Source organism: Mus musculus, chromosome 6 (assembly GCF_000001635.26).
Source record: "Mus musculus strain C57BL/6J chromosome 6, GRCm38.p6 C57BL/6J".
Classification (NCBI taxonomy): Eukaryota; Metazoa; Chordata; class Mammalia; order Rodentia; family Muridae; genus Mus; species Mus musculus.
This window is the reverse complement of record NC_000072.6, coordinates 76,491,997-76,500,905: the sequence shown is the minus strand read 5'-3', so window position 1 is coordinate 76,500,905 and position 8,909 is coordinate 76,491,997. Positions and strand designations below refer to the sequence as shown.

General features: G+C 45.4%; 1 pseudogene; it reads left to right on the top strand.

Moving 5' to 3' along the window:
• On the top strand, positions 3,173-5,461 carry Gm9008 (predicted pseudogene 9008; annotated as a pseudogene).

The window sequence follows — 8,909 nt, the reverse complement described above, 5'->3', positions numbered from 1 at the left end:
AGAAAAAATGAGTCTCAAAATACTAATTCTCTTTCTTAGAGAAATTCTAGCTAGAACAAAAGAGCCAAATGAGGTGAGGTCCTCATTTGGCACAAATCACTTCTGGAAAATTTGCAATTCCTATGAGAGAGAAGGATGCTCCGAACACAGCTCAATTGTGTCATCTACCTCTAGCATTAGAATAAGTATCCAGGGAGTGCTGATGGGGCAAAGGCAAAGAAACAACTGAAGGCTTAAGAAGAGTCCACCCAAAGTGATAACTGAATATGCAAGAATATTGTGTGTTTCAAATAGCAAACCTTAAAACCACCACAGTCAATAGTTTGTCAAGTGGGTGCTCAATCTACTCAATTTAGGGCAATAGTTAAGAGCAGGTTAATGTGGTTAGATGCTTTCTCAACAGCTCTTAAAATAGAAAAACAAAAAGCCCAATTGCATTCCAGGACTCAAATTAAAAATATTCATGCAAATATAAAAATATGCAATATTGCACAAGATAACACTGTATAAAAATTATAGAATATATAAAAAATATGGAAATATGACCAAAGTAACAGAAAACTCAGTTGAAACCACACAAAAGTTGACACAGATATTAGAATTAGCAGACAAAAATGTTTTAAAAAGTAAACAATTTATCTGCATCCCATATAACAAATCAAGTCAATAATTGGAAGAAACTCAAAACAAGTTTTAATGTTCTTGATATGAAATTGCAGTGTCTAAGTTGATAAATACATTAGTTGGAATTAAAACACGGTGGTGCAAAATAACCAGTAAAACCCAAGAAGCAAAATACTTTGAATATAGTGATAATGTCATCAAGGTATAAAAGGGAAATCAAGTATAATAGTCTATATGTTAAGATAGAAGAGAATGCAGCAGAGGCCATTTAAGCAATCAATACAAAAAACACATATTGAATTAGATGTAGAACAACTATAACACAATTCAAGAACCTCAATGGAACCGGGATACAAAAAAAAAAAATCATTACAACAAAACCCTAGCAAAATGCATCATCTTTAATTAACAGCAAGTACTTGCAATATATGAAAAGTAAAAGTGTTACCAAAAATATCAAGAAAATAATTAAAGGATAAGCATCAGATTTGTCATCAGAATCAATGAATATTGAAAAAACAAGCAAATCTAAGTGGTATGTAACATATAATATATGCTATATTTATACATATATATGTATATATGTGATATATATATAGTATAAATATGCTAGCTTTAAAAATAGAAATGGAAAACAGGATAAAATGCAGAAAATAAGTTTTAAAAAGGAAACTGTAGGAATAGCATTGTCTAATTTTAATTCATAATTCATCCATTATATATATAACTAAAATAATGGGTTCTGTATGTTGTAGTGACAGGGGTACAGAAAACATTGGGAAAGAGTAGAGTATACACTGGACTCATGCAAGTACTGCCTTTGTGAAAGGTTGCAAAGGCTGGGGAAGTGCCTCAGCAGGTAAAATGGTTTACTGAGCAAACAAGAGGACTGGAGTTCAGATTCCAAAACACTAATGCAAGAAGCTGGATGTGGCCAAACATACATGGCAGGTCACTGTAGCAGTTGCTGTTGAGCAGCAGAGATAGGAGAATCATGGTGTTAGCTCTCCAGTAAGGAAGCTGAAAATGTGGTGAGCAGCATGGTAATGAAAGACCATGTCTTTGGCCCCTGGTTGAGGGATGGGGTCACCCAAACATCTCAAAGTTTTTAACCCCCAATTGTTCCTGTCCAAAGGAAAGACAGGGCCAAAAAAAAAAAAAAAAAAAAAAAAAAAAAAACAGAGCAGAGACTGAAGGAAGGGCCATCTGAGGACCACCCTACCTGGGAATCTATCCTGTCTGCCACACCCAACCCTGATACTGTTGAAGTTGCCAAGAGACAGTTGCTGACAGGAACCTGGTGTGGCTGTTCCTTGGGAGGTTAGGCCAGCAGCTGACCAATGCAGATGTGGATTCTTGGGGCAAACCATCAGACTGAACTCAGGGACCCCAATGGGGGAGCTGGTGGAAGGACTGAGGAGCTGAGGGGTATTGCAACCCCATAGGAAGAACAATGTAGGCTGGTGGGACCACCCAGTGTTCCCTGGGACTGAGGAGTGTAAGGGGTGGGGTAAGAGGGGTGTGGTGGTGGTGGTGATCCATGGCTTCAGATACAGATGCAGTAGGATGTCCTTGTCTGAAATGAGTGGGAAGGGAGGCCCGTGGTCATGTGGAGGTTTGATGCCCCAGCCTAGAGGGATTTTGGAGTGGTAAGGCGGGAAAGGGTGGGTGGGTGGAGGAGCACACTCATAGAGGCAAAGGGGAGAGGGCAGATGTGGAATGGGGGTTTGCAAAGAGGTAACCTAGAAGTGGGATATCATTTGAGATGTAAACAACTAAAATGATTAATAAAACATAAATAAATAAAAGAAAGACCATGTTATAGAGAAGTTACTGAATAGTGGTATAGAAGGACCAAGTGTTCTCATATGATCTCAGAGCATGTGAATAGACCATGTACTGAAAGACCCACAAAGTGAGGAGTTCCCCATGTTCTGACTCAGGAGAGGCAACACCCCAAAACATTCACAAGACACGGCCTTGATGCAAACCGCAAGAGGACTTTTTATTCCAGGCCCTTTCTGGGGCCCACAGTCATGCACCATGCAGGGGTAGAGGACGGTGGACACTGAGTAGCTGGGGAAAGGGGTATTTAAAGGAAAAAAACACAACCCAAAGGGGTGGGGAGGGCGTTATTGGAAAATACCAAAAATACCAGTTAAGAGTCACGAGGAGAGTCGAGGCCGCGCTCGGGGTTTGCCGAGGCTGACTTTCTGTCCCGCTCTCCCTTTGGGTGTCACTCGCCGCGAGCGGGACGAGCCCGCGCCCAGCCTGCGCCGCCCCCACCCGGCCCGACCCGGCCCTTCCCGACTCCCATCCTTGCGGGTCTCCTCCCGGTCTGACCCGTGGCCCTGTCCTGTTTACCGCTCCAGGCTCCTAACGCTGAGGTGCTTCCTCCGGTCCAGGCTCGCTGTCACTTTAGAGATGTTTCACCTCTTCGCTCCCGAACATTCCGCCTTCCAAGCCGGGACGGCGTTCCCTTCTGTAAAAGTCTTCCCTGAAGCCCACTTCTGTAGCCCTTGCTTCTTCCTTGGTTAGACGTTCGCATCCCTTCCAAATTCACTCCGATCTCTCCACAATAGTGGCAACCTTGACACCGCCTTCCCTGAGGAGCCAGCCTTCCTTTTGTCCTGAACTTCGCAGCCCTATCATGGAGGCTGTCTACCTGGTGGTGAATGGGGTGGGCCTGGTGCTGGACTTGCTGACCTTGATGTTGGATCTCAACTTCCTGCTCATGTCCTCCCTCCTGGCTACCCTGGCCTGGCTTTTGGCCTTCATCTACAATCTGCCACACACGGTACTGACCAGTCTTCTGCACTTGGGTCGAGGATTCCTGCTTTCTTTGCTGGCCTTAGTTGAAGCTGTGGTCCGATTTACCTTCGGGGGACTACAGGCCTTGGGGACGCTCCTCTATAGCTGCTACTCTGGCTTGGAGAGCTTAAAGCTACTGGGGCACTTGGCCTCCCACGGAGCTCTGAGGAGCCGGGAATTCCTGAATCGGGGCATCCTGAACATGGTCTCCAATGGCCATGCTTTGCTGCGCCAGGCCTGTGACATATGTGCTATTGCCATGAGCCTGGTGGCCTATGTGATCAACAGTCTAGTCAACATCTGCCTCATCGGCACTCAGAACTTCTTCTCCCTGGTGCTGGCCCTGTGGGATGCTGTAACCGGGCCTCTTTGGAGGATGACAGACGTGGTGGCTGCTTTCCTCGCTCACATCTCCAGCAGTGCAGTGGCTATGGCCATTCTCCTGTGGACCCCCTGCCAGCTAGCACTGGAGCTGTTGGCCTCAGCCGCCCGCCTGCTGGCCAGCTGTGTGGTTTTCCATCTCACTGGATTGGTGTTGCTGGCTTGCGTGCTGGCAGTGATTTTGATTGTGTTGCACCCAGAACAAACCCTGAGGCTGGCCACCCAAGCTCTCAGTCAGCTTCATGCCCGCCCATCTTACCACCGGCTTTGGGAGGATATCGTACGGCTGACTCGCCTTCCACTACGTCTGGAGGCTTGGCGCAGAGTCTGGAGCCGCAGCCTACAACTGGCCAGCTGGCCAAATCGGGGAAGAGCACCAGGAGCCCCCCAAGGTGGCCCCAGGAGGGTGTTCTCAGCCAGGATCCAGCCACAGGACACTCCTCCTGAAGCAGAAGAGGAGGTCATCAGAGCTGCACCAGCTAGAGGCCGAGAGCAACTCAACGAGGACGAGCCTGCCGCTGGGCAGGACCCATGGAAGCTGTTGAAGGAGCAAGAAGAGCGGAAGAAGTGTGTTATCTGCCAGGACCAGAGCAAAACGGTGCTGCTTCTGCCCTGTCGGCACCTGTGCCTGTGCCAGGCTTGCACTGAGATCCTCATGCGCCACCCTGTTTACCATTGCAACTGCCCGCTCTGCCGCCGCAGCATCCTGCAAACCCTCAATGTCTACCTCTGAGGACTCCCTCCCTGCCTGCTCATCCTCTGCGCTCCACACACCGGGACAGCATCAACACTTTGCCTCTGGGTTCTGGCCTGAGTCTTCTTTTCCCCCGAAGGCGGCGACTCTGCCAAGCCTCAAGCCATATATCCAGGACGTGTAGCTTGGAATACTCTGGAAGACTCCAGTCTGGGTGGGACAGAGTAACACTTTCTCTAAATCCTGTGTGGGGCCCTGAGATGCTGAGGGTGGTGAGTATGTCACTATGCAAGGGCCCTGAGACTCTGTGGTGGGCTCTTGTGCTGCGCCTGCCAGGGCCCACCCAGATGCCTGCCTCTAGGGCTGTCCTTCTCTGCTTCTGGCTCTTTTGTTGGAGTTTTTGGTCCTTTCCCCCAGGCCACGCCACGCCACATCAGTGTTGTTTGAGGATTTTGGAAACTCATGGGCCTTAGAGTGATCTTGATTCTTTTTCTCTTTTTTGTTTTTTCTTGGTTTGGATCTTGAACCTTTATGTTCAGCCAGAGCCTCTGCCCTGGTAGGTCTGGGAGTAGAAACTCGCAGATGCCCTTCTGCCTGTCACTGTCTTTTAAAGACTCCCAACTTGACCAGGACCTGGAGTCAGGGGTTTATCCCTGAGTACAGGGGTGCAGCTACACCTGGCTTTGGGACCATTCACCTTCAGGCACCCCAGCTCCATGGGGAGCCTCGAAAGGAACAACCAGATGTCTACTCATTCCCTACATGGCATAGAACATAGCATTCCTCCTGGGCTCTCTCCGGCAGTGGAGAGGGCATTCCGCACTTTTCACTTGGGTCCAAACGAGGGGCTGGGCCTCAGGGGTCATAGCTCCATTTAGTCGGTCGGACTGCCCAGTTTCTATGAATAAAGTTCTCTTGACAGCTCTAAAAAAAAAAAAAAAAAAAAAAAAAAAAAAAAAAAAAAGAGTCACGAGGAAGTGGAAAGTCAGTCACAAGGAAAAATACCTGATAATTGTGTGGTTATTTCTCAAGACAGTTTCTATGAGCCCCTAAAAAATAGCACATTTGCATAGCAGGTTCCAGAACCGATCAGGGTAACTTTTTTTTTTTTTTTTGAACAAACACTCCCTGAACCCAGGAAGCAGGTGGGTGGAGGAATGTTGCTATCTGTTTTATGATTACATCTCCTCCATCTCCTCCCATACCTCATTCTTCCCCTCTTTTTCCCCTCTTCTCTTCCTGCCACGTCCCTCCCACCTTCTACTTCCCTTGAATATTTCATCCCCCTTCTAAGTAGGACTGCAGCATCCTTTCTTTGGTCTTTCTTCTTGAGCCAAAATGTACAATTTGATGTGAAAAGGAGTACAAGGAAAAATAATGTAAAAGACAAATTTCCAATAACCACAGAGATTTAAAAAAAAAAAAATTAAAAGCCTGATGCTAAATGGAATGAAAGGAGTGGTAACCCCAGGGCAAGATCCCACTCAGATAAGCTTTCAACTTGTAAAAGAATTAAACAAATGCTTAAGCAGTGAAGAAAACCATCAGCGATAGCTAATGCAGCTATAATAAGAAATAGGGGGCCATTGGACACGCAAACTTTATATGCCCCAGTACAGGGGAACGCCAGGGCCAAAAAGGGGGAGTGGGTGGGTAGGGGAGTGGGGGTGGGTGGGTATGGGAGACTTTTGGTATAGCATTGGAAATGTAAATGAGCTAAATACCTAATAAAAAATGGAAAAAAAAAGAAAGAAAGAAAAAAAAGAAATAGGGGGCCATATTCCAGCCCCGGCAAGCATCAAAACTTGGTATCTTCAGTCACCGTGGTTTTGGCTTTAGTATGAAAGCTATCTAAAAAGGGTGTGCCCTTCCCCCAGCCTTGAGCAGGCTAAACAGACCTCTAGTGCTTGCCACAATGGGCTTCAATGCCTTGCTACACTTGCAATTTCCTACAGGAATTTCGAAGAATACTGCGGCCTGAACTTGCTTTGCAACATAATCCAGCTGAAACAAAGGATGGGTTTTGTGGATTTCCCTTTCTAAGATGAAGCTGCAGAATTAAATTTTGAGCCTTGATCAGAACTTCTGTCTTGGCTTCATCCTTCTCTCATCCACCCTCCTTTTCATTTCTAGCCTCCTTTTCAGATAAACCAGTTCATCCCTGGCCGCTGGACAGTTACAAAAGCGAAGTTAGGAAATGTCCCTCTGTGACTAAGGAAATCCACAGACACCAGGCAAGGATCAGGTATGTCCCTGCATAGAGAGGGGAGCAATTGCATGAAGTTGTGAAAGTAAAGCCTGGATTTCATTGGAGAGTCCAAGATGTTGTGGATGTCAGAGCTGTGAGATACCTGCCAGAGAAAGCTGCTGACAGGGAGTGGAACCAGCCCAAACAGAGAAGTGTGTTTTAGTCAACAAAGCTGAAGAGAGCTGGAGATCTGAAGAGCGCTTTGACATCAGACAGAGAGATGCAGAACTTACGATTGCCCTGTTGAGTTTTGTCCTTTTTTTTTTTTTTTTTTTTTTTTTTTTTGCTCCAGGATTTCTTCACCATGCCCCTCCTTCTTCCTTTTGAAATGGTGAGTGTGTTTTCTGTGTATGTTGTATGTTGGAAGTATGGGATCTTTTTTTAAGATTATTATTTTACAAAGGCATAGAGTTAAGACATTGCTGTGAGTCTGAGAAGCAATTCTGAACTTTGGACTTTTAACTTTTTTTCCCCCATTTTTATTAGGTATTTACCTCATTTACATTTCCAATGCTATACCAAAAGTCCCCCATACCCATCCACCCCCACTCCCCTACCCACCCACTCCCCCTTTTTGGCCCTGGCGCTCCCCTGTACTGGGGCATATAAAGTTTGCGTGTCCAATGGGCCTTTCTTTCCAGTGATGGCCGACTAGGCCATCTTTTGATACATATGCAGCTAGAGTCAAGAGCTCTGGGGTACTGGTTAGTTCTTAATGTTGTTCCACCTATAGGGTTGCAGATCCCTTTAGCTCCTTGGGTACTTTCTCTAGCTCCTCCATTGGGAGCCCTGTGATCCATCCATTAGCTGACTATGAGCATCCACTTCTGTGTTTGCTAGGCCCCTGCATAGTCTCACAAGAGACAGCTACATCTGGGTCCTTTCGATAAAATCTTGCTAGTGTATGCAATGGTGTCAGCGTTTGGATGCTGATTATGGGGTGGATCCCTGGATATGGCAGTCTCTACATGGTCCATCCTTTCATCTCAGCTCCAAACTTTGACTTTTAACTTTTAAACAGTGTTGAGATTGAGATAGACTATGAGGACTTTTGAAGCTAAACAGAATGTTATTTTGTTTTGTTTTGTGCTTGCTTGTTTGTTGTTGTTTCACATTATAATATGGTTACAAACTTAGGGAGACCAAGGATTGTAATGGGTGGTTTTAGTTAAGAATGACCACTAGAGGCTCATATATTTGAATACTAATCATCAGGAAGTGGCACTGTTTTGAGAAGGAAGTGAATCACTGGGGGTGGACTTTGAGACTACAAAAATCCACATTAGGCACAGTGTCTTGACCTTCCTGATGTCTGCAGATCCAGATGTAGACCTCTCAGCAACTTCTCCAGCACCACGACTGCCTGAATGTCCTGTGCTTTCTGCTATGATGATAAAGGAATAAACTTCAGAGACTGTAAGCAAACCCTGATTAAATGCTTTCTCTTGTAAAAGTTACCAAATTCAGGGTGTGCTCATTCTTAATAGCTGAGTAGTATTTCATTGTGTAAATAAACCACATTTTCTGTATCTGTTCTTCGGTCCTGGGACACCTGGTTTTTTTCCAGCTTCTGGCTATCACATATAAGGTTGCTATGAACATAGTGGAACACATGCCCCTGTGGCATGGTGGGACATCTTTTAGGTATATTCCCAAGAGTAGTACTGCTGGGTCTTCAGGTAGATCTATTTCCAATTTTCTGAGGAACCTCCAGATTGATCTCCAGAGTGGTTGTACCAGCTTGCAATTCCACCAGCAATGGAGGAGTGTTCCTCTTTCTCCACATCCTTGCCAACATGTGTTGTCACCTGAGGTTTTGCTCTTAGGCATTCTGATTGGTGTAAGGTGGAATCTCAGGGTCATTTTGATTTGCATTTTTCTGATCACTAAGGACTTTGAACATTTCTTTAGGTGCTTCTCAGCCATTTGAGATTCCTCCATTGTGAATTCTTGGTTCAGTTCTATATCCCATTTTTTGATTGGGTTGTTTGGTTCTTTGGTGGTTAGCTTCTTGAGTTCTTTATATATTTTGAATATTAGCCTTCTATCGAATATAGGGTTAATGAAATTTTTTCCCAATCAGTAGGTTGCTGATCTGTCTTATTGACTATGTCCTTTGCCTTACAGAATCTTTCCAGTTTCATGGAAAGG